At 41.4% G+C, this 26454-nt stretch overlaps 1 protein-coding gene across 9 annotated transcripts in view; it reads left to right on the top strand.

Annotated features, from left to right (window-relative positions):
• CELF2 (CUGBP Elav-like family member 2) overlaps positions 1-26454 on the top strand; it is a 375972-nt gene that overhangs the window by 147922 nt on the left and 201596 nt on the right. The window contains exon 1 of one of the 9 annotated variants that reach the window (XM_055807130.1): positions 25216-25371. The exons of the other annotated variants lie outside the window; for them this stretch is intronic. The gene's annotated coding sequence lies outside the window, so the exon portion shown is untranslated. Of the gene's footprint in view, positions 1-25215; positions 25372-26454 lie in introns of those variants that run through there. 9 annotated transcript variants of the gene reach the window in all.

The following is a 26454-nucleotide window of genomic DNA, read 5'->3' as shown; positions in this document are numbered from 1 at the left end:
CAGTGTTGCTTGCATTAATTTAAACTCTAGAGCTACACTGATTCTGTTTGGCAAATTTATTCCATGGCCAACAAGCAGAGCAATATTTCCAATCTCCATCGTTGCTAGCAGTGTTGACATTAAATACATCGAGTATGTCTGCACTGATACAGAATGTACTTATGGTGCTAATTCAAATAGGGGAAGGATGTCCAATTTGCATAAACAAATATATTTTCAGATACAGTTCTATTTAAGAGAGATAAAGACAGAAAGGAGCCTGCTCTAAACAATAACTCAAAATAACTCACAATAATTTAGAACAGTTGAACAAATCTTCACCCTCTTTAATTTTTTGTTTCTATGGATAGCTGGGGAACCTTTACAATATCTTGTTCAAGCTGCAGGCGGGTCTTGCTCTGCTCAGCTTTCCTGGCTTGGGTGGTGGCACAGAAGGGAATCATAATGTTTGAGATTCCTATGGCAAATTGCTTCAGCAAGTGATGGGGGTTGCATGTGTACTTGGGGGTCTTTGTCAAGCCCTTCACTAGAAGCTGATGCCAGTGTGTGCTTAGAGACCTCTGAGAAACTGTGAACAGTATAGTTCTTCACAACTGCAAAATGCCCTGTCAGTGGGGTCTTGGCATATGTCATCATCTTGATGGAAATCAACTTTTCTCTAGGGATTTTCATTTTTTATTGTAGTGCATCTTTGTAACATGAGCATTAGGTTTGGCTTTGTTATCTCCAGGTACGTGGTTTAATTAAATGTGAGAATGAAAACAAAATTAGATATATAGCGGTGGCTCCTTGTTTCTTCCCTTGCTCAGCCCCTACCCCTACACCCATCCTGTTTTAGTTTGGCGGTTTGTTTGTTGGTGGTTTTTTTTGTTTTTGGTGGTGTTTTGTTTTTTTTTTTAATTACTCTGCACACTAAGTAATTGCAATCCAGCAAGGTTGCTCACGTTATAAGCAGTGCCTTGCTTTCAGCTCTCCCCTCCGCTCTGTCCGTGCCCGGGGCGGTTAGCGCCGTACGGCAGCAAGCTGCAGCCCCACGTGCTGGGCAATACGGGCTCGTGTTTTCATTCCAGAGCAAACAGCGTTGCACAAAGTATTTGATGCAATTGTAGGGAACTGCATAGGGGAAGTACTTGTTTGAAACCAACTCCATTAACTCAGAGCACAAACCATTGCAAAGTCAACAGTTTTTCTGAGTGGCCACTGCCAGCCATCTCTTTTGAAAATGCTAATGGGCTGTTTAATTAGGTGATGAAAATTGTTTACAGTTGGTGATCCCAAGTTTTGCCATTTTAATAATGGTTAAATTCAATCTCTTCTTTGATTCTTGGCAACTCTCTCATTATTTCATAACCTGCTTATGTCTAGTTTAATTCATTTGCGTGTATGAAAACCAGACCCCTCTCATGCAGCAGTGGTGTTTACTTAACTGCACTGTGTCATTATAATAGGTGGGGAATGACTAATATACAACAGTGGATGTTGAACATGTATAGTGTTGCAAGAGAATATTTACATTTGTGGAAGATTTATTCCTTTGGAGCTGACTATATATGAGACCTAATCCTGCCAATAACATCTACATTTCAGCTGTTCCTGTGCATCTTTTGCTCCTGGGGTGTGCTAGTCTCTCTGCTTTCTCTCCTAGCTTAAACAGTGTCTGTCACTTAGAGAATCTAAGAAGGGGCAGCTTACAGAAGGGTCCTTGTGTGCTTGGTTTTGGCTTCAGCGTTTGCTTTAGAGCAACCAAGAGCAGAAGTTTTCTTTTTCTCTTAATTTTCTGATGCTTATTCTTAATTAGAGAAGGTGGACTGGAATATTGGGAGGCACTGAAATGACCGTTAATTTTTTTTTTTGAATGTTGATAGCCACGTGAACCCTGTGGGCTTCTTTGTCTCTTCACTCCAAGTATACTACAAAGACCCACAAGTTCCTGTCTTAAAAAGCATACAGTCTAAACAGCAGGGAAAAAAACGGTTGGAAGGTGAAAAATGAAATGGAAGAATTACAGTAGAGGTGTCCAGACTCAGTGGATGGCACTGGCAGAGGCCAGGAGATGCCTGATTCCCTGTCTGCTGGTCCTCTGTCCTCTCAGTAGACTTGGATTTTGGTTTGTTTGTGATAGCATTAAATACATGCCACATATTTTGCAGATACCTTCTGCCAAGGAGCTCAAGCACAGGCAGATAAACAAACTGGCAGATGCTGGGGGAGGAATGTCATTTGTGTTTTGAGTTTAGGGGTTTTGTTCCCCACCTTTTCAAAAGTATGTCAAATATGGGTCTTTGAATTCAGAAGGGGTAGCAGCCTTTCGGATGAGTTTCGGATGCCACCAAGAAGGAAACAGAAGAGTGTTTTTCTGAGGAGCTGGTGACTGGTCTGTTCAGAAATCAGTGTTGTTGGGTTGATACTGTGATTTGAGGTGCTGCAGCATTTCTCAGCCTCTCTGCACCTCCAGTTTTTGTGTTGCAGATGTAAAGGCATCATTAATATAAGCGTGCAATATGCTGCATGGGCAATTAAAGCATTCTTGCGCGTAATTTTCCCTTGCAAAGCGGTACAGAAGGTAACAGCCATATGCGACCACAATTAGATAAAGGTTGTGCTTCCTGGAGCTCAGAACCTGTGTAGGAGACCCAGTCCCATCTTCCTAGGGCACTTGATGGCTTCCAAGTCCCACTTACTTTCAGCAAGTTCTAGTTTGCGAAGATGTTTTCAAAGGAAGCCCTTCTGCAGCTCAGCTGCTCAGTCCGCAAAAAAGGAGAAACACTTAACTATGATTTTACAGCAGGTGTTACCACAGTAGCTGTATGAACAACCAGCTAAGCATACAAAAAGCAGAGCGGTGAGAAGGCTGTACACAATGGGGTGGGCATTTTCAAGTATGACAATACTCACTTAAGGTGTTTTCTGCTGCCATCATGTGTACTTAGCTTTCTGAAATAAAAGTAAATAGGCAAGCTGTGGATTGTTGTACTCCTGTGTCTCTGCTACTGGACTTCTGGAAAGAATTGCGATGCTGTTGTAATATAACAGGTGGTCTATTATACAAATAAGAATGACTAAAGAAGAAAATGTTTGTGTTCAAGGAGTAGAGCTACATAAATAATTCAAAGGAAATATGATTTCTCCCATTCTCAGCCTGCTGTATTGTTGGGAAGTACTCAAAATATGCATAGAAAATGCAAGCAAAATAGTTTTTTAAAAATTTCTAATTGTGTGTACCACTTTTTCCCTAGGGAGCAAACAGATGAACCAGAATAAGTAAGGCTTATTCTACAGCTTTAGTGATAAAGATGCTTGACCTGTATAGTGGTGAAGAGTAATGAATGACATATTTGCAAGAATCTGTCACATATGTCTATTATATAATTAATGCAAAACAGTTGGAACTATGTTCACATAGCGGTGGCACACCCTGTTAAAATACTATGGTTCACTATAAAGGCGACTCTTTAAGTGTACCACTCAAACCTGCAACATATAAGGGGTGTTCTTAACAATCTTTTCCTTTTTACCTTTAAGTCTTAGTTACACATTCAGAAAAGTTTCTTTCCTTTGCTTGAAACTTTGTATAGCAAACTGCATGAGAAAGCAGTTTGAGATTTGGTTTGGGGTTTTTTTTGGTCAAAGTTGGCTTAGCTTGGCTATTTTCAAAGCTAGAAAGCAAAGGGTTAAAAGGAGACTTTGTGTTTCTCTATTCCCAAACCAACATTTAAATTGAAACATAATTTTATAAACATTACATATGAATACCATTTCTTTTTACAGGATCTTTTACCTCTGGGACACGGGCTTGGATCAGGATTTTTTATTTTTTTTTCCTAGCAACAGCTGTTCAGTGCATGAAATGAGCTAGTGGATGTGGTCCAGTTTGTAGTGGGAAAGTGTCCATCTCAAAACCACCATCTCAGTTGGCACTGAGTAACATCCTTGTCTCAGCAAAACGGCCAGAAATTGAATGAGCATGAATAATGAACCCTTCGCAATTGTCCAGGTCAGGTTGACAGCAATTTTGCCTCTGTGTATTGATAAACTTGGCAAAGGTTCTGCATTTCCAAGCATGCAGAGGCCCCTTCTTAGTGACCAGCTCTTTAAAATAAAATGCACCGAGTTTAAAGTCGCTGCAGTTCCTACTGCTGATTAATATGGTGACGTAGTTTTGAGAACATTTTAATATAGAGAAGATCTACTTATTACCCTGAACAGTTTTCATTTTAAAATCACAACTAGAGGAACAATAAAAGGTGGTTTCATGTTGCAGTAATCCAGGATATGAGAATTAAATAGTATAGCTTGTCACATGACCTAAATTTTCAAATTTGGGTATCTAAAGTTAGACACTGAAAATCAGGCCAATTATTTTAGTCTTCCTACCCATTTTTTCAAGCACAGAAATATATTGTAAAGCCTCATATTCATTTTCTATAGAAGTAATGATGGTTTAGTTTTAACTTAGTGCTTTTTCTCTGAGGAGCTCTGAATGTTTTTATGAAGTATGTCAATGTCTTGGTAAAGAAAATTTGATATTGAAACACAGGTAAGTTGAATCTGTGTTCTCATCTGAATAGACAGCTGTCCTTTCAACTCAGCCTGGAGCCTTTGGAGGTATTTGCAAGGAGGATTATCTTGCTTGGCTTCCTCCATAATCAGTGGAGAATAAGAGACTCCAGTTCTGAAATGTCCTGTTGGAGCCAAACTGTCCACTGGTGCTCTGCATCATCTGTCTGAGGAGCTTTTTGTCTGGTATCTGTAGAGAGAATCCAGGGTAGTGGATTCCTATGCGTAAATCCAGCTTTGTGAGTACCTTCTTTTGTGGGATAATGGTTGCCACCTGGAGGACTTCTGTCCTTTCAGGTCCTGCTTTTACTTATCCTAGGGAGATCCGTGGATCAAACTCTATAAAATGCCTGACTGGGGCTGATTAATCTTGGTGTTGTCAAGTATTTATGCAGGAGTAAGCCCTTCCCTTTGGAGGGCCTGCTGGGACACTCTCGTGTTGCACAAAAATGAGACCAGGTTTTTCCATCAGGTTCATCTTTACGTAGTCTGTCTTGATTTGAGTTGAGTATAGGTGAAGAATGCCTTGTTAATTGGCTGGTCCCATATGACCCATTTGTCCAGTCTGTGCCCAAGAGCTGCTTTCAGCAGCTCTGTCCAAGTCAACTAGGAGGCAGGAGGCTCAGAGAAAGGAAAAGAAGCATCCAAATGCAGTCTATTCTCAGAAGCTCTTAATCAAATGCTGAAAGCGAGGATGGAGACTTAGGTTTATGTAGTTTGGGAAGCTTCCATTGCAAAATGTCAATCCTTTGTTGTTGTAGTTGGTTTTGTAGAAGTATGCCACCTTTCTGTCAGGAAATAGTCCTTTGCTCAGCAGTGGAAGTGGGTAAAAAAGCAATTGATCTAGATGACCTAGCAAGCTGCCAAGCAGACCACTGTCTAGACTGACCCAATTTGAGTGAGAAACTTGATGAACCTCGGTGTCTTTATATCAACTGAGTTCCCTACCTGCCCAATTGTTTGGTGATATCCTCTGCAACAGTGGAAAGAACAGGAACTTTCCATCCCTCCTGCTCAAAACCATGGAGTTCAGGACTCACAAGGACAGTGCAGGACAAATCTGGTGTTTGAAATTAAATGTTTCCTGGCCTCTAAGAGATCATAGTAATTCTTACTTGTGTGTAAGTCTTATCCCATATAATCACTGTCCTCCCTTCTCAAGACTGACTGTCTTAGAACATCCAATTGATCTATAAATACCTTTTCTAACTTTGAGGTAAATATTGTTCCTATAAAGGAAGGCTATACATCCAGCTCTGCCCTTCTCTGGTGATTAGTAGAGTAATCTTACTGTTAATTAACGTGCTGTACAGCTCAAAGGCTGCTTTGGCAGTGTAAAAGCCATGGAAGATGGTCTACAGACTGACCAGTTATAGTCAAGAGCTCAGCTCTGTCCTGAACTCCTTTTACTGAATAAATTTGCTTCTCATTTCAGACTGATCTGAGACCTCAGACTATGCAAGATCTTTAGAGAAAAGACCATTTCCTTGTACTATGTTTATACAAAACTTAATTCTGGGGACCCTGATCCATGAAAGATCTGAACAGCTCCTATGGTGCAAATAATCATTTGGGAAATAGAGGCTTAATCCCTCCAAAAAGTTGAAAAGTGGAAGGAGAAAAAAAAAAGTATACATAAGGTAATTGGCATTTGGTAGGCTGCGGAAAATGGACCAGTCTATTAGGAATTGTTGCTAACAGGCATCTAAGTTTCTTTCATCAAAATTACTGCAGTCAAAAAAAACCAAAAAAAGAAAAAACCAAAAACCCACCAAAAAAAACCAACCCACTTCACATTTGTGCTTAATTTCACCTCTGTTTATTCTCCTCTCTTGTTCCCTGAAGAATGTAGATGAGGTTTAAGTTAGTCTTAATAGTAATAGGTTTGGAATCTAGCACACTTTCACAAAATTAACTTTGCTTCTGTTGATCTGGGAATTAAAATGGTTCATTAATTTAGCAAGTCCTGGTTTGACAGCCAAATAATGCATTTTGTGACTTGTACTCTTAAGTCTAAAATTCTTAGCTGCAGTTCTCCCTGGATGTCTGTGACATTCAGGGCAGCTGGGAGATCTGCGTGGCCTGGGAAGGAGGACAATGTGCACGAACATAGATTCGTACCAGTACCACAATACCATTTGTACGAGCGGCTATGCTGTGTCCAAGTGTGTCTTTAAGCACTGTGTGAGTAGGTAACTATCAAGAATCCTCTTTCTCCCCTTCCTTTGCAACATATGCTTGTTGTTTCCTTTGGTTTTTTTTTCTCCTTTACCCCACTGCAACTCAACATGAGCAAGGACGTCTTTGGTGAAGGGAAAAAGGCTTGGAGGCATGATGGATTGCTGCGCTGTACACTGGTGCTGGGGGAAGGGAGCAAAAAAACCTGAACTTGTCTGTAGTAAGGGAAGAGATTTGTCATCTCTCTTCTTTGTACTGGGCACTCTGCGGTACCGTCTCCTGGGAAACCCGAGAGATGCCTGTACGTACTTCACTGTGGTATATTTGAGAATATTGGTGGCTATTCAGGGTATTCTCATGTTGCTAGTTCCAGCCATTCTGCGAATGCTCTTTATCCTATAGACTTTTACACTAAAAACACCCAGAAGCTACACAAACTGTAGTTCACGGTCATGTAACGGGCTTGCAGGCTGTACTATCACATGATACACACCTGCAGAGAACTCGTTTGGTGCCGTTGGAGTTTTCCCCATCATGGAAAACAAACCTCTTCTTCACATCTGTTACAAACATATATAATGCCCCCAAATTTTATTTGTGTTGTGGTGCGTCTTGGGAATTACGCTTTCTTGGCTGTAAGACTGCAGACTCAAATTGCATGGTCACAACCCAGCCTGCAAAACACAAGTCCGAAAAGACCCCAGGATCCTCAAGGCTCCATAACACTAATCATAAAGCACTGAAATAGAAAACAAGTTGAAATAGTTTTGGTTTATTGGTGTCTAAGAATGTTTTTTTTCCCCTTTAGTGTCACCTCAGAGTGGTGCAGTCCAGCAGTTTTACAGCGAAATAATATAAAAGCAGGTACAGGTTCCCCAGGATGAGGCATTGCTGGATTCCAGGCGATGAAGGTAGAGAGGTTCAGCCAGCCCAGTAATCTCACTGGATGATTACCCCTCAGTGTATTGTAGCATGCTAAACCCCAGCATATTAGATTCAGATTAATTTGAGCTTTGGTGTTTTTTGCAAACACTATGATTTATGTTGTATTGGTGCCTACTTAAATGTCATGTAAAGATGATTGTAAAATTCTGTTTGTGTGCCCTGCTGAAAAAGCAGGGGGGTTTACCCATGCTAGAGGAGTGAAATTTTTTTAGTTTCTTTTTTTCTGTTGTAATTATCATAAGTAAAGATGAGTCTGTAGATTCTGTAGCTGAAGCTAATTGTGTTTGGCTTAGGAAAGGATGTGGAGTGAAAGGCAAGGTATGTTTTCAAGACATAGCAGTGTGATGCTCCCCACCTCCTCCCCGCATTGCTTTGTAACATCAGTTATGTTAGAGGTAGCTCTTCTTTAATATGGTTCAGATAGCAAAATTCAATATTTCTGCTTGTTTTGGGAGGGGTGGGGGAAGAGTTAATTTTGCTCTTCTGTTGTCTAGGAAACAGTGGTTGTACTTACTTCCCTTTTGAAAATAGACAGTGAATTCCACATTCAGGGAGCAATGAATAAGATAAAAAGCCACAGATTAGAAGCTTGAATTAGACAACCTTTGAGAGAGCAAAGATAAGTTCAGGTGCGATGGAAACTTTTTGGTTGCACTGAAGTGAATAAGAGTGGGGCTGAAATCCGTTTTTAAAGAAAGTGCTCAGGGCTTTAAGGCTCTGGCTGTGTTGGCACTGATACAGCAAAGCGTTTAACTAAGTGCCTAATTTTAATGATATAGGGCTCTATGAGTCCACAGCTAAGGTTGAGGACACATGGGTTGGTACCAATTCTACAGGTTGGTACCATTCCTACAGTTTGTACATTAAGTACTTTTTCTCCCACCACTTGGAGAATTTAACCCTGTGCATATAGTGCTAAAAACGAAGAGAAAGAGACACCATCTATTGCATTTTGGGTACCTTTGCTGAAAACAAGATATCCATCCAATTTAAGGCTGTAAATACTAAAACTGGAGACAGAGTTAATGGCTGGAAACAGCCAAACAGGAAACAGGATTAAAAAAAAGAAAAAAAAAGAAAAAAAAAGCCCTGACAGTTGACATGATGGGCAGTAAACGACAAGTGCATTTCAGTGCAAGCTTAAAACGATTATACTTGGAAGAAGGAACTAAAATATAAAGCAAGGGCTGTATGCAACACTAAACATTCAACTGGAAATGTAGGTTATGTACTTGGTACTAATTCATGTCCCAGTGAACAGAAAAAAAAATATCTTCAATTCAGATGGGACTTGAGCTGTAGATTTTTCTGAATAAAAAGCTCTGGATAATTCTTTTCTTATGTATTATTAATAGTTCTATTACATTAAATCTAGGTGCTCAGAATGATCCTCAAGAGGTGTTTCTCCCTCCCCCTCCCTCTCTCTGTCTCTCTGTTGTTCCCAGTTGAAGTCTGGAGTGACTGTGCTCCTGGGTAGATGAATCTGGGCTGGGAGAATAGGCACGCAGATGCATATAAAGAGAGAGACACAATTTGCAGGACTGATTTCTTGCAAGCGATTCAGCAGATGTGTTTTCAGGAGGGATTTCAGTGTAGTCAAGGAGGTGCTGCCCTCCAAAAGGAACAGTTTGAAAAACTGCAGAGTCCTGGGAAAGAAATACTAAAACAAATGAGAGGGAAAGGGGAGTGAGCGATTAAAAAAAGGGAACATGTTGGGAGTTGTGAAGCAGAAAGATCCTGGCAGGGAGTGAGGAACGGCTGTTCTGGATGTGTTTGAGGGCGCGAAAAAGAGCAGTGTCAGAGACAGGCAGATAGTAAATCTCCTCTCAGGGTTTGTGATTACTATGTCGTGATTAAAAAAAACCACAGATACACTCAAACCAAGACAATAAAAAAGTCATGTGGAAAATCCTCCTGGCTCTTCTTTTGTATTACTGATCCAAGCAGTCCCTTGTGAAAGCGGTCAGTATTACTTTACAAATATGCATGCCATGCTCCTGACTAGCAAATTCCAGCCCCCCTTGAGGGGAGCTTTGAGAGAGGTTTTGGAAATATAAATGTAAAATCCTAAAACTGAAAAGGAATACAAAAAATGGAAAATGCTCAAGAGGATTTTTGATGGCTTTGCAGACTGGAAGTAGGATGCGAACTCCCGGGTTGGAAGACATTCCTGAAATGGCAATTAAAATTATATGTGATGGGGGTTTGACAGTCTACATGCTTTCGAATTATCCAGCCATAGCTTGGAGTGGGGTGGGTAAGGTGCAGCACTTAGTTGGATGTCCTCCTGTGGTAGTCATTAGTCACCTTTTCTCTTCCTGTAGAGCAGAGCCAGCCCTAATGACAGTGGATATAACGATGCCTTCAGGGATGCTTAAGGAGCAACACAGCTCCTGTAGCAAGGTGTAGCCTGATTCCCTTCATCTCTTCTCTTTCACCAGTGTGTGCAGGAGTCGAGGACATGCCTCAGAGGGGTTGTCAGCCCCCCTCATCACCCGTACTCCCCCATGAACATTCCAGAGCTGATAGACAATTAGTGGCGGCTGCCTGCGCATGGCCATGAGCGGAAAGGGAGCTCCAGCTCCACTGCCTCACCCAGGGCTGGCACTTGCTTGGCCTCTGCTGTGGAGAGCTGAGAAATGGGAGTCACCGCTCAGCCCCAGCTGTGCATTTCACTGGAAAGGGTTACCTAGCCAGTCCTCTGCCAGAGGCACCCATGGCTCCTGAGGAGCTTTCCAGTGCTGCTTTTGCCTCATTTCTCCATGACGTCAACTTCCTTGGGCTGCTGCAGCCTTATGTAACTGCCCCAGCTCTCCCAGCAGCCGTTTTTTTTGGTTTTTTTTTTTTTTTTTTTTTTTTGGAAAAGCTGCTGATTCACCCTGCACACAGGTGCTGCAGCATGGCTTCAGTTGTAGCTCTCAGGTCAGGCAGCACCAAACCCCTCGCCTGAGCAGGGCTGGAGAGAAGTAAAGAGAGGGGAGAAAGCTGGAGCTGGAGGGAGTTCACGATGCAGCATATATGTTTCTACCACTCCCTTGGAGATGTTTGCACGGAAAAGGCAAGACAAACCTGATGGATAGTTGTGTTCGCAAGAGGGTGGAATGCAAAGCAGATTGTACTGACACTTAACAGACCCAGGGTTGTGTCCATGCTGCTGTCAGAGGTATACCTCCATCAGGCTTTAATCCTGGCTGCCATGGGTCATGCTAACCAAAAGGACACGATGGCAGAGACCGCAGGGTGAACCACCCATGGGCTGGGCGCCCGCAGAGCGGTGCATGATGCTGAATACTGGTATTGGCACCTCTTTGCTATCGCAGTTGATAACGTGGTGGTTATCGGCAGGACTCAGCATACCATTGGTGTGCCTTGCCCAGCCACAAGGCCATCCCCCTGGCAGTGGCATCAGCATTTGCCCCGCACAGTGCTTGGTTGTGGTACAGAGGTGGTTTTCTACCTGTGGATCCCTGACTCACAGTGGCCCATAGATGACAGATCAGATTTTCTTGAAAAAGAGTTAAAATAGGAAATACTAGCCCTGGCTCAAGTAGCCAACTGGGAAATCCAAGGCTGTAATCTTGGGTTCTTCTGTGCCCCTCGGCAGAGGAGAAGGGGTACCCCAGGGGTGTCCATCTCTCCCTGAGCCCCAGGTGTGTGGCAGACTAAACAGATGGCCTTGGAGGGCCAGTTTCTGTCCATTACTGAGAGAAGGAGCCAACGGTGTGAACCTACAGAGCCTCAGCCATCAGGACTTTGTGTATCTGCGGAGGGACAGGGTGATGTGTGGAGAGATCTAGGGACATGAGGAAAGGAGGTGTTTTAAAAATGGGGCAGTTTTAATGAATATTTTTCAAAGCAAACCAAAACTGAAGTCCCAGAATAAGGCAGTCTACAAAGATGCCAGACTTCAAAAGCTAAACAGGAGGAGATACGTGGTTTTCAGCATACAGAATGCAATATAGAAAACTGGTTCTTTGGAAGACTTTTAAAGTTTCAGAAATCAGAGTCAAGAAAGAAAGGGAAGAAGAAAAGAAAAGGTGAGTTGAGAAGGAACAAAGAGGGGTTTCAGTGTTTTCTTTGTTGTTTCAGTTTTGGGTTTTTTTGCTGCTTGTCAAAGCCTCCTGCAGGAACTCTCCATCAGTTGGCTCTAAGAAACTGTCCCAAGGAGTGCCTCCACTCACAGGGATTAGCTGCTCATTGTGAATGTGCTAATTTCTGCTGATAGTTCTGAAAATGTATTTTCTTTCTTTGCTGATAGAGACTGTATTAGCCAATAAAAATAATTAAATTTATATTATCTCGATGTAATTGGTGATTATGCCCTCTAGGTGGGAAAAAATGCTTTCAGATGAGCAAAGCCTATATTCTCTGTTCAAATGATTAAACTTCTTTAATTTCCACAGAAGTGGACTGCGGGGAGAGTGGTATCCCCCAAGCCTTCACAGAGAGGGCATTAGCAGCCATTTCCTAAAGTAATTTATAGTATAGTTCACTGTATTATGCCAACTCTAACAAACTCTCCTCCTTTACTGCTAGCATGGCTGTAATTCTGGTTACTCTACTGGGAATTTGGCTCTTGGAAAGCTAAGTGATTTATAAATTTTTAAGAAGTGATGCATACAGCTATACTAAAGGAAAATGGGCTCTCGCAGCCTGCGCACCTGCTGTCTGGGAGGGGAGAGGGTTTCTTGCAGGATTCCTCTGCCAAATTGGAAAACACTGACAATCTTTACGGTAGCTTGTTTTAACTTAGTGTTGATGAAAGGTCATTGCCCCTGGAGCCTAAAGCCCTTTGTTTACCCTAAAACGGTTAAAGGAAAGATAAGGATTTTGCAGCAGTGCTTAGTCTTGGATCATAAACATGAATTTCCCAAATACTGTCTGCTTTGCTGTCTACGTGAGCGTGCCGTGCCGTTTTTTGCGAAACCATGCTGGCTGCTAGTTAGGTCAAACTTGTGAGTTCCTTCTCCTTGCATCTATCCCCAACAGGCTTTCAGTGTGGAAAACGAAGCCTTTCTAGGAAACAATCTGTGAACAGCCTCTTTGCTTCCAGCTGGGACTTATGGGCAGTGGAAGAAAAAGTGTGGTGCAGGAGGGTTGGGAGGCAGGGAATCCGTAAAGAAGTCCTTCTGGGTGAATTGCATCCATTTATCCATATCCAAATAATAAGTCCATAGTAACTTGACATTTGATTTCTGGAAGAGCACAGTTATATGTGAAATTCTGGAATTGCCTCCAAAAAACTTCATCTATGGATACCCATGACAAACATACACTTCAAAATGTGCTTTAAAAGAACTTCCTACTAATCCATTTACCCTTAGTCCTCACCAAGGCCCAGGTCAGAAGTTGCATGGTGTTCTCTCTCCCCTGACACCAATGGCACCTGGCACCGTAGAGAGATGGAGAAGCTGCTCGCTGCCCTGCTTCCCTTGTTAGTGTCTCCTTGTTGCTAGAGAAACGCAAAACCTTGGACTGGGATTCTGGCAGAATAAAAGCCTTTCAATTCATATTTGATCACATCTAAAGGAGGGGGAAGGAGGGATCTTGTAAAAACCCTGCTCATCCACTAGAGAGCATATAGGCAGTGCTTCTCCGTGGAGAAAATAAAAACGTCAAGCTCTTATTATACACAATAATGCACTGCAGTTCAAATGTTTACTATTGTTCTACCCGTCACAGTTGCATGTGGAGAAAAGAGTATGTGAAAACTGGAAGAAAGCTTTGCAAATATGTAACTTTCTTGTTCAAAAGCCTCTTACCTCCTTGTTAGTGTTTAATAACTTCTTGTTCTTAAAAAGCGTTCCATTGTCCCCATGGAAATAGTAAATTGTTTACAAAGTTATTGAGAAATCCAGCGGTGGACTGGATAAGGTGCAGAGCAAGGGCATTTGATGACATATAGAGGATTCAAGTGTTTCATTTCTAGCTGACGTGGTTGGGAAGAAGCTTCTGCAAACAAACTGATGTGAGGCTGCTCGTTCCGCAGACAATCAATGTGAGAAGCTGGCGCAGGGAAGATGATATTCTTTGAAGTCTAATGATATTAATGTTGACTCTTAAATATTTCATAGCTGTTATTCTTTTGTAGTGATTATTTAGTGCTTGAGTTATGGAGCACACTTTTTTCCCCCTAATCTGATTTCCATTTTTCCCCTCTAAACTGCCTCCTGTGTGTATACAATACATGTGTGTAACTTCAAATTTAAACCATAGGGATTTGCGTGCATTAAATGAATGGTGGTTGACCCCACTAATTAATGAAACTACACACCACCCCCCTCTCCTGGCTGTCAAATTTACTTTTCCTGAAGGCAACGCTAGTTTGTTAATACAGTGCATGTCAGAGGCAGTTTCTTCTAGTGGAATAAGCCACTGACTTTCTCTGCTGCCCTAGTTAACCTTATTCCCTCCATCTGTAGGTTACAGATCATTCAAGTTACACTTGCAACCTGCTGTGAGAGCTAGGCATGAAAAGTAGTATATAAACCCCAGGTAACTCTCATGATATGTATCTTTTCTCTGGTTTCTTTGTGCTTGTCTTACTTTGTGGGCGCTCAAATCCTTCATAGTGAATTTGCTGGTTCATAGAGAAGCAACATGGGTTTGGTGCAGCACAGATGTAGATTCATTACATGGTCTTTCCGGGTGTATTTTTATTTTTTATGTGCCACAAATCTGACTTAGTAGTTGACAAAGCATTTGTGTAGTACTTGGACACTGGATGGATTTTCACTGAGAATAATGGACAATTTGGTCAGGATTTTGTTTGCCGTCAGCACCAAGCAAAACTTTCTTTTCGTTTGCCTTTTGCAAGTGATCAATGGATCCACTTACATTATAACCTGGAGTTAGGAGCAGAATTGTATGTTAATATCTCTCATTGCAATAAAATGACTGTTAAAGTCCATTACTTTTCTGGGGAAAAAATGGGATGTATTTAATTTTAAGTGCCTCAGTTGTGTACTAGTGCATATATAAATCCTGATGAATGAAATCAAGCAATTAGGATTAGAAATGAGTAACACAAGGCGTCTAGTCATTTTGGCGAGTTTGCATTTTGATTCTGATTGATTTTTCTAATATTTGCTAAGTGCATATGTATCAGTAAAGGCTTTGTATCCATATGCTGTATTTTTAAAATGCCGTCATGTTGACTTCTGGGATCTAGATCTGTTATTTGACAGCATATTATGATTTAATTTCAGTTATCTGAAAAACTGCACCATTAAAATAGCTGACACAGAATTTAAGCGTGTCTGTTCATTGTTCTGTTTTTCAAGGTTTTTGAAAATTACACTTGATGCCTAACACTGCAGAGTCAGTTTACATTTCAGGCAAGGTTATTTTTCCTCTTTGAATGTCAGCAAGTATTTGTGTGCTTGTATGCAAGTGTGACATGAAAATATGAAGCTGTTTGCCTTACAGTTCTGTTTTTGCTTTTTAATTGATATTTGGGTAATATAAAGCAAGCAACTGCCTTCTGACAATAAAGTGGACCAACTTTCCCAGCTGGATGTCATATTTTACAACGTCTGAAACCAGAGAAACTGTGAATTATATAAACTGCTAAATAGGATTCTGGGTGTAACTTACTGCCCTGCTGGCTGGAGGATACTGCTTGTTACTTGTGCTTTCTGAAGCAACAGTATTTCTGGCTGCTTCTCAGAAGCGCTAGGCTTAGTTATTGGTGGGGGGAAAAAAAAAATAATTGAAGGAGTGAGCGCAGTACTTATGATTTCCTATGGTGAAGGAGTGGGAGGTTTTGGAAGGCTGGAAGTGAGCAGCATGGAGTACGACTTCTGAACAATTGACTGCCCTGCCTCGCCTGTGTCCATTCTGCTGCCTCCAGGTAGGGACTGGGGTGAGCTAGACAGCGTGGTGGCTCCTGACCGGGAACAGATGCTGCTGTCTGGGTCAGTTGAGATTAAGCGTTCAGTGGGCCACTTTGGGGTGGTGGTTTTGTTTTCTATTCAGTGTTACCTCACCACAGAATGTTTTATTTGCTTCTCAGTTGTGTCCCTTTGTGTTTTGCGCCTGTCTTCGTTGATTTAAGTGAATCACATCATTTATTTTCACTTATAGTTGTTGGAATGCCTCTTTCCTGACATCATGCATTTGCTTTACTACATAAACCTAATGCAGAATCACTGAAACAGGTATTTTAAATTTTATCCTTAATATAAAACTTGCTACTTTATTTTTTCAGTTTTCAACTTTGCTGCTTTTTACACTGCTTCTGCTCTTCTTGCTCAGGGTCCCTGGGTTTGCTGTTGGACCATGTTTATCAGCCACCACAAGTGTAGTAGGTGCTCTGTGGGGACAGCCAAACTTTTTTCAGTAGCATTCAAGTTGTGTCAGGAGGTGTAAGGTTGTATGTGTTGCTTTGGTTTTAGGAGGAAATACACTTTGGAAGGACCGGATTTGGTGTAGAGCTTTGCTCTTGTGCTAAAATGGATGTTGCTCCATGATGCATTGGACTGGGCTTGTACAAAAAGTTGCTGCTCAGAGCAGATAACTGGAGTCGTAGTAGGTATGAGATTAGTATTTGTGGAAGGTATGCATGCCAGAAAAATGTTCATGTCCATACGTTGTTGGTTTATTTTTTAATTATGAGGCAATACTAGCTGCTGGCATGAGCTAGGTTTCTTAATCAAAGGCACCTTATGATTCAGGGCCACTTCTTGAATGACGAGTAGTCCAAGAAGACTGTGAGGAGAGAGGAGACATAATGTTGAATTTATCAAGCCTGCTGTTTGGATTTTAATGGCTTGGTGGTTTGGGTTTTTTTGTTTGTTTTTGTTGGGTTTTTTTAATTGTTTTTCACCCCCTCCAAAAGTCCTGATATATGAGGCTTAAGGAAACATCTTGAGCAAATCCCCCACAGCTGCTTCTCCTTTTCACCTTGTGCTCAGTCACAGCCCAGGCTACAGGCAAAACTGTGGTAACAGGCAGCAGGATCAGGCCCTGAGGCCAGGATCCTCTCTGCTGTCTCTGGTCCTGGAGATGGAGGGACACTCAGGGGACTTGCTGAGTTTCCATCTGCGGGCAGAGGCAGCTCATCTTGTCTGTCTCTTCATTAACTGAAAAGGGCAGAAGCTAGTGAATGATACTTCAAATATTAAAGTTTTGAAATAAATATTGAGTTTTAATACACTTTCATGTTTCTCTTCTCCCGCCATTATTACTTTATTTCGGAACCTTTAGGTTTGCTCGTGTGTGTGTGTGTTCGTCCCATCTTTTTTGAGTCTGTCAAAGCTGTGGTGTGCAGTGATGTGCAATATGCTGTGTCTTCTTCAAACCTTCCCAGCATTTCTTTCTAGGACATGGTTTCCTTTCTTTCTAGGATGTTATTCAGGGTGAAGAAAGTACAGGGAGTGGCAGCAGCGTGGCTGGGAGAGGCAGCCTTGCTCTTGCCTTGACCTCAGTGAACAGCAAGCCTCCTCTTTCCTAAAGAGCTGGCCAGAGACTTTCTTGCTCTTGCAGCTAGCAAAAGGCACTCTTTTTTTCAAAATCCCACCAAAAGAACAGGAAAATACCAAGAACTAGAAAACTCCTTCATTATCTCCTCTTATGAAACCTTCCCAGCTTGTTGGCAGATGAAGAAAAGATGTGGTACGTGCCTTTTGGAAAGTTTTAGGTTTCAACTTAAACCTAAGTTGGGTGAAACCTTGTTCAAAATATGTCGCATCAGCTTATTGAGTAGGTCTGTTGGGTACAATACATGGGGTGCTGCTCTTTCCCGTAATCTGAAGGTTTCAGGGACAAAAAGGAGAGTCCTATTGCAGCAGTGAATCATGACAGTCTCATGCTGCTGCATGCCATGACCTTCACGCAGGCAGCTCTGTTACAGCCCAGAGACAGCGCCCCACGGCACAGGTGTTTGCAACCCTGGGCATGTGCCTTCTGCTGTATTTGTTCCCATTTTGAGCTTTAAGGTCTGCAGAGCTGGGCAAAAATGACAAGAGAAGATCAGTTTATACTGGTGTACGAGGAACGTCTTGCAGAACCTCTGCAAAATGATAAATTTTACATCAAAACTTTGGGAAGCCTAAAACTTGTTAACAGCTCATACTTCTCTAACCTTCCCTGAAATGCTTTACTTTTATGTACATTCCATCTTTTTTCCTGTTAATACAGCTATCTCCAATAACAGTTCTATGATTTTTCACTCCCACGTGGTCCTAAACCTCAATTTAATATAGGAGCCTTTAGACAATGTGGCAATATGTAAAGTCCTTGAAAATTCAGAGATTTAAAAATTGGTGTTGAAACTGAGGTTCATCTGTCAGTATTCAGGCAATAATGCAGCAGTTATTGCCCAGGAATTCCTATTAAACAATGCAAAACTATTAGCCTTAGCAAGAAGTATTAAAAATGTAACGAAATTGAATTTTCAGTTGCTTTCATGTTTTTAGTTTTTAGAGTCAACCTACAGTATGAATGTAAAACTTCCTGCCTGCCTAGGTCTCATCATTTAAAACTTTTCTTTTTGTAAATGTGATAATGTGTTTTTACTTACTCATTTCACTCTAAGATCATAGGCTTAAAAAAAAAAAAAGTAGCAACAATTGGCAGACTCAAGAGAAAAGTGAGTTTTATAGGTGTTGTGTATTTCTTTCATATGTGTAAGCACTTTAATGAAGAAATGTGATGTTTCCCCTTTTTTTGTTAACTGTCAAATGTCTTGGGCTGAAAATTGGAAAATTTTAGAGACTTCAGTACTCTGGATTCAAGTTCTGCTTTTAAATGTTTAAGGTAGGATTTTTTCTTTTTTAATATCAACTTACTAATTGCCAATAGGTTCCCAATCCCAAATATCCCTCTGTTGTAAGTTTTTGTGAATATTTTCCTTTCACTGTAGTTGATCTTTGTGTTGTGTATGTTTGTCAGTTAAGGGGGAAAAATTACCAATATAATTCTCTACAAACTCTAGTAATATCTCTGCCCTTCATGAAATAACACAGAGAGCTTAAAAACATTGCCTATCATCTTTAAAGGTGACATAATTTTTTAATTTTCATACAGCAGGTAAGCAGCACTCAGTCTTGTCTCAGGCCCTTTTTAAATATCTGTTTTTGGTACATGGTTCCACTGCTGGCCTTGATAGGATATTCAATAATCTCATTTTTTACTAGATTTTTTTTTTTTTGTCTCGCAGTCCTCATGCAACCTCCTGCTTGCAGTATGAATTTTAAATCCAAGTGATTTTTTCCTTATTTCCAGCATTTGTTCTGCACCAAAATTCAGCCTTTTCAGCTTTTCCAAATTTCTTCTCACCTGTGTTCTGCAGTGAGTTCAGTCCCACTTTTCTGTATTAGTTAACCTTTTGCCCTATAAATATTCGTTGATGGAAATTTTTCTCAGTTGGCTTAGGTTTGTGATGGTTCGCGAGTCGAGGCTGATAACAAAACCCCGCTGCCAGTGTGCCGAGGAAAGCATTAAACCACAGCTGTATTCCTTAGTGCTCCTGTCTTTACCTGCCCTTATCGCATACCATTACACTTGATTTATCCAATGTAACGTGATCCTTGTACAAAGCCCAGCTTGGCTGTCATAAGATCTTCCATTTTCCTGCCTGTCTTTATCTCTTTTCCAACTGCATTTTCCCTCATTCAACAAATAGCTCTGATGCAAAACTTTTGGAGTAAAAGGAGCCAGGACTAAATTTGGGCAACTTGGATTTGGATGGGACTCAGAGGGATGAATGTGGTGGGTTTTTTTTCCTTTTTTCTGTTTTTTGATCCCCTGCCCTTTTAGCCTCTTGTTTTCTCATTTCTTTTATGTGATATTAACAATCTTGGTTATCTCAGTATTGGAGAAAGTCAGCAGTGAGATGCACCGCTGTGTGGCATATCCATTTGTCTATGTGTTTTCTTGATCCACATACAAGTGCCTTGGGAACCCAGCTGTAGCCACCTCAGGCTGTTTTTTTGGGGGGATGCAGAGGGCAATTTTGCATTTCCGTGAAACTAAGTACTTAAAAGTTAGACAAAGTAGCCTGGGCAAAATATAACAATAATTTCATACTAAGTCTCACTAGGACACCTTCCTCTTCAGGCTTTGACATAAAAAAGCTCTTATTGCTAATCTTTGCATTGGATCAAGCTTACACTGAGTTCAGCAAAGAAATTTTTTCTTCCTATCTCCCTGCAAATTAAAACAGTCAAAGGCGTTAGATAAAAGCAAGTTGCAAAACTGGAAGGTGCTGCTAAGTTCAGGTCATTAAAAATAATATCATACCTTTAGAAATCTTTAAATTGATTGAAAAATGCAACGTTTCTCTGAAATAGCAGAACCTAAAAACCTAACCAGAACAGATTCCTCTGTCTTGAGAATCATAAACCTCAAGGATACTAGTTTCATTTTTTGTTGTTGTTGTTGTTTGTAGCCACATGGACTGAAAACTTACCTTGTCCATTTTTTTAAAGTGAAACCCGAGGATCCCCTGTAAATCAAACAAGTTGTGTTCTTTCAGTTTTGATTTTGATTTGTACTGGTTTTTTCGGATGCATCAAAAACATAACTTGCAGTCAGAATGTGAATGTCCTTGTCAACATTTCAGTAAGCAGAGGTCAGACTGGAACGTGAGAACAGAACTTACATATTCATAATTGCATTAATTGTCCCAAAAGAAGGTCTTTTATTATACACTGTCCATTTGCATGCTTAGTAGTTTAGTGGGTACTGTGAAGATGTCAGCTGCTGCTCTACTGATGTATTTTATTTTGCGTAAGCCTACATACTTTTTCAGACAAGAGTATTAGTGTAATCTCTTTCTGCGTGATAGGGATGTGGGTTCAAGTAGGGACGTGGGTTCAGTGCCTAAAAGAAGGGATGGTAGCATTGTGTATCTGTTATAAAGGATGAAATCCCTGAAATATTCCATTCATCTATGCAGATAAACTGAATAGAGTTCAAGCAGTCCACAAAACGCTGATGAAACCTTACTGTATGATCTGTAAGTCTATGAGCACCCGTCTCAAAAAAACCCCCAAAACCAAAAAAAAAAAACCAACCCCCAAACCACAAAAACCTAAAAAAACCCAACCAAAACTGGCAGAAAAGAGAAAGTTAGTAAGTATGAGAAGAGATTTGGAGGTATTTTAAAAGGTGAGGTGACTGTAAGCAGTCACTGTACTGAAGGTAAGGCAGTACTTTAACAGTATGGGGGAGGGAGATAGGGCAGGCAAACCATGTGAACGCTAACGTAAGCCTGACTGAAAACTGGTGTGTGTTCCATGAACAGCTTTAAGGTTTTGGGGAAAGAGCCATATAATGAATCAAAAAGAAGAAAAGTATAATGAATCAAAAAGAAAAAAAAAAACAACAGTATAACAAAAAAAAAAAAAAAAAGAATTAAAAAAGACTGTCATCAGTGAAGTCCACAGATGCAGCCACCTGAGGATGAAGAAAACCAGGTGTGATCCACTATTGCTTTTGGTCCAGTATTTAGTGAGGTCTTTGTTACCGCTGACTGTGCTACAGGAACGTTTGAGGCTCTAATCTGCTCCGTACTGCCCTGAGCGCAGTGGTACAAATGCTGTATCATGTTCAGCAAAGCTAACCCTGCCTTCTGTTGGGATGGTGGCAATGGTGAATCTGGCCAGCAACTGAGAAAAGGTGGCAGAGTTGCAGGGAAGACAAAATGCCAGGGGTGGTACGAGACCCCACTTGATTACTAGTGAAAGCAAAGCCTGCCACTGGGTTTCCCCCCCCTTTTTTAGTAAGATGTGGTTTAGCAAAATTGCCGCCACGTGCCTGCAGAGGTGATGAGCCCCAGCTGCACCACAGGGCTTGCAGGCACCCAAGCTACACGGAGCATGGTACCATCAGCGCAGCGGATGTTATGCCATAGCTCGGGGGTGGGGGGGGGGAGGGAAATCAATCCAAGAGGCAGCATGTAACTGCTGAGAAACACAGGGTCTCCCCAAGCCCCTGTGCGGGTCAAATGCAAATGCACTCGTAGGAAACAAGAGGCGAGTCAGAAACGGAGAGAGGGCTGTGTTCGAGCCTTGTGCCAGCTTCACCCTCGGGAAGCTCAGAAATTCGGACCTGCCGCCCTGCGATGGTGCCTCTTCCCCCTCAAGTGCAACCTCTTGCCAAAGGGGTTTTAATGTATTTTTATGAATGCCTTGAATTGCAGCCAGGTAATTACCTTCCGGAAATTTTTACCTTGCTAAATGTTAATCTATAGAAAGTGAGTGAGGAAGGGGGGATGGGGGGAAACAAGCTACAAATTTATTAGCATGATAAACAACCATCTCAATTTAGAAGCCTTATAAAGGAAGCTCTAGGTGTGATCTTTGGGGAAATGCTCCAATTCTGTAAGTGCTAATCCTAGGAGGATATTTTTCCTCTGGTGGATATGCACAATGGCCACATACAGGACCCAATACATTGAATTTTATTCCTGAACTACCTGCAATTAGCTTTGAGCAGCATTGGCCTGTTGCAACAGTGCTGAGTGTCAGATCTGTGGTTGTGACTTTCCAGGAATCAAAAAATAACATCTCTGCTGAAGACACTGTTCACTCAACCTTGATTTCAGACTTACTTTTATTTTTTCAATTCTTCTGTTAATTTCTTTCCTGCATTCCATTAAAAATAAGATTTATAGGTCAAGGAGCATTAAAACGATTAACACCCCCCCACCCCCCACCCCCCATCCTAAAAACAATAGCAACAGACTTTCTGCTTTTGTTGATTGTGCATTTTACCAAAGATTTATATTTTTCACATCTGTTGACTTCCCATTATAGTTTTCATCTTGCATATAAAATGGATACAGCAGCAAGATAAACATTCTCCCAATGGCTGGAGTAGGGGAGCTTAATAATAGCTCTGATTCCCCTCCCCCCAAAAAAAACAACCCAAAACCCTCACCTAAAACAGCCTTTATTTTTTATGATGTCACAACTAGTGGAGAGTTTGACATTATCATATTAACTGCTAATGTATAAATGCAACACTAATATACTAGAATTAAAACACTGTATAATGACCTTCCCTTGGTTCAGCCATTAAAAATACATTAATAGTCTTTCTTGCAAATTGGACCTGATGCAATTTATTCATCAATAACTGGTTTGTGGTGGTTTGTTTGTTTTGGGTTTATTTGGTGGTTTTTTTTGTTTTTTTTTTTTTTTTTGAATGGATATCTCTATTTTCTGGAAAATTATTCTGAGTCTGTCTTTTGCAAAGTAAAAGCTGTCAACAGTTCGGGTGCACTTATATAGCCTTTATCTTCTGTAGAAGAGCAGTAGCCAGAACAAGGAGCTCAGTTCTAACCTGTGTTCAGCTAGAGGCATGGGCTAGCTTTACCCACCATGGTGTTGTTCAACATGCTCATTTGTAAAGTGAGCGTAATGCCCATCTCACATGCATATTGAGACTTAATAAACAGGTGTTTGCAACTGCTTTCACATCCTGCTAAGAATCACACTATGTGAGTGCAAAGCAGTTGTTGCTGGGAGATGAGAACAATGTTGGAGCGAAAGCTTTATTGCAAGGGGGGAGAGGGGTTTTACAGTTTTGGTTTTTTTTGTTGTGTTTTTTTTTTTTTTTTTTTTTTTTTTTTTTAAGGTACTTTGGTACCTTTTAAAATCTTCCTGTTTTGAAGTAGGTGGGGCACAAGGTGGCAAAAGCTCTCTCTGCTACATCGTAGGTGCTACTTCCAGCATCCCCCTTGCACATCCTGCCCGCATCAAGGCTTTCAGGCTTTAAAAAACAAGCTTGGAGTCGAACAAAAAGACTGCTAGAACAGCAATAGGCATGTCGAAGCACACTTGAAGATAACAGCTGTCAGGACACAGGAGATGAAAATGCAACCAAGTACACAGGCTACAGGAAAACTTGGCCTTGGGCATTTTGCTTTCACTTCAGTAGCCTTAACCCTTTGCATGCCAGAAACCAGTTTTAAAGTTGGGGGAGCACAAAGGAGGAGAAAATCCTTTGTGAGTTGTTTCTGAAAACTGAAAATACACAAGTAACTAGTAAATAGCTTCTGGGTCACTGTTATAAAGTACAGGCAGTGCTGCACTCAGGCAGCTTGGCTTTTATCTGATTGTGAGCCACGTGTTTTGTCATACAGGAGCTACTGCCAACCCAATTTTAATCAGTTGCAATTTTGTTTTTATGGCTAAATTAGAATAGCTGGGATTGAACAGGAAGTGAAAAGAAATGTCTGATCAGAAGCATTTCTATAAAGCAATAACTCTCTCACTTTAGTGTCATCAAGCATCTCCAATCTGATACTCTTCATTTTACCCGAATATTACCAGGGCTATAACTCTAATGTATTTTTGTATCAGCCTCCTGATTGCAAAGTTAAATAAATGGTTCATAAACCATATGGAAAATTACCCCCGAAGACCTTGCTCTCTAAGATATGTCAGTACAAGTACGAGTCAGGAGATTGGCAACAACGAATGGAAACTTTTGGTTCTGTTGTCTCAAATCCACCTTGATGTGGGAGCAAGCAAAAATACTCCTTCCTGATGACTGTTCAGGGGCCGATGTGGAGAGCTGGCAGTGTCAGCTGCTGCGAGTAAGCGGACACGTATTTGGCATGTGCCTCAGCAAAGCCCAGTACAGCTCCCAGACAGGCTGGGGTACGTTAGCGGGACAGCACTGGATTGGTGGCTACACTCTGATCCGTGACCCCACAGAGCCTCTCTCCCCTGAGTCTGTTGCTCCTGCACTTTCCACCTGTATTCAATCCAGTTAAAACAAAACCAGCTACACACAAGCTTCTGCTAGCATCTGTTTCCATGCCTGTTGTCTGAAACAAAGCCCAATTACCACAGCCCCCTTCCTTGATATTTTCTTTGACTCACCCAGTTGTCTACGGCCTTGATATCTAAAGCATAAATGCCAAGGCTGAAACGTGCACTCAGTTAGAAGATGACTCTTGACTGACCTACATAACAGTTCATTCATGAGATAATGTGACCTGGAGTCATGGAGATAGAAGTCAGTTGATTGAGCTGGGTTGGCTGTGTACACTGCAAACTCTCCAGTGATTGAGGAATCATCTAAAATTAGGCGTACGCTGTACGTTGCTGAGAGCCTTTCAGATCCGACTCTCTTTTGGTAATATTTCTTTTATGAGATGGGTGTAAAATTTGTCACATTGTAATCCTTTAATGCTTAACTTTATTAGCATGAAGTACTTAGGTATCAAATAAAATGAGCAGTTAAGTGATTTATATTTCAGGTCTGCTCGCAGTTCAGGGCGTAGGTAGCCAGCCTCCCATGAAGTGGCGAGAGCGTGCATGGTATTTACCACTTCCTTTGGAGAGCTACAAAATGGTGCTTTTTGAAGATGAACCTAGTTGTGCATGTAAATCCCAGCTGACTACTACTGTGCCGGCAGTTAATATGTATATTTATATTAAGGGTTATTGTGCGTTTGTAGTGAACTGCCGGGTATTTTGCCTAGCTTTTGCCTCCTTGATAGTGAACTCGCAGCTTCGGCTGCCGGGGGGGGGTGGGGTGGGGTGGGGAAAGTAAAGCAGTGAGCGAATAGTTTAAGTGTAACGATTAAGCGACACTTTTCTTATTACTAAGCCACAAAGGAAGCCCAGATAAAGGTTGTAGGTCAAAAAGAAACCTTCAGGAGCATGCTCGTGAAGTGAGGCGGTTCAAGAGAGGCTGCAGCTGTCACTTCCAGATCTAAGGGGCTGTGAGGTATTTCAATGATTTTCTTATCCTGTCTCCTCTTAAAGATTCATTAAGAGAATAATGTGAAAATATCTTGTGTTCTCTAGGGTGCATGTTCCTCTTTTTTTTTTTATTTATTTTATTTTTCCCATCCTCTGTGAGCGCAGTAGGAGAAGCCCTCTGTCGCATCGAGCCCTCGGTTCCTCTCAGATGAAGCTGCTTCAGTACGGAGGGATGCATGCCGTGAGGAGGAAGGGGGGACATTTTGTACGGGGAGGCTGCCCGCTCTTCAAAACAAATCTGGGGCACAGCACCACCGTTTTTAAGGCTTTCTCCTTTATCAGGTGCACCTCGTGTTTTTTACACCTGTGTTTAAAAAGCAGGTTGCATGCTACCTCCTCCTGTCCCTTTGGTGCCTGCCTTTGGTGTTAGCTCTGTGCTGACACAGATGTGATCCTCTGTAGGGGAGGGTAAAGATTAATCAAAAAGCATAGGAGCTTGCTGTTGACTATCCAGGAGAGGCCTTTGTGAGTTTCTTTGTTTTGGAGTTTTTTTACTTTACAGTGTATAAGAAAGAATAAGGAAGTAATGGCCTGGAACAAGAGTAAAAAGGCATTTAATTTAAACTTTTACTTTGTACCTTCCGCAGTTTCGTACGATCTGTTCTGTTAATGCTGGGTACGTGTGGTTTGGCTCAGAGTGCAGAAACTGTTGGGCAGGTTGGCCGAGGAGAGAAAACTTCCATTTTTTGTGGGAGTTTTTTTTGGTGTAGATAGACCACTCCGGCTGGGAGCTGAGGCTGAAATTGCACAGGGCCCAATTAGTGCCTGCTGGCTTTTCTGTTTGCTCTTGATTGGTTGCAGAGCCACAGGTTTAATTAAGCAGAAATGGGGATGTAGAGTTAATGTTCATTATAACTAAAATCGAAACAGCTGTTTACCTTGCCGAAGCCTTGTGTGTTAACGTCCATAAATCTCACCCCGAGGAGAGCTCGAAGGAGCTATCCCCTGTAAAACACTCCTTTTCTGATACCATATCATTTTACATACTCATTTTCGCAACATTTCCTAATCATATTAATTAACACATTAGGGTATAATTCTTATTGTC

This window comes from Falco peregrinus, chromosome 6 (assembly GCF_023634155.1).
Source record: "Falco peregrinus isolate bFalPer1 chromosome 6, bFalPer1.pri, whole genome shotgun sequence".
Taxonomy (NCBI): Eukaryota; Metazoa; Chordata; class Aves; order Falconiformes; family Falconidae; genus Falco; species Falco peregrinus.
This window is presented reverse-complemented; position numbering and strand designations above follow the sequence as displayed.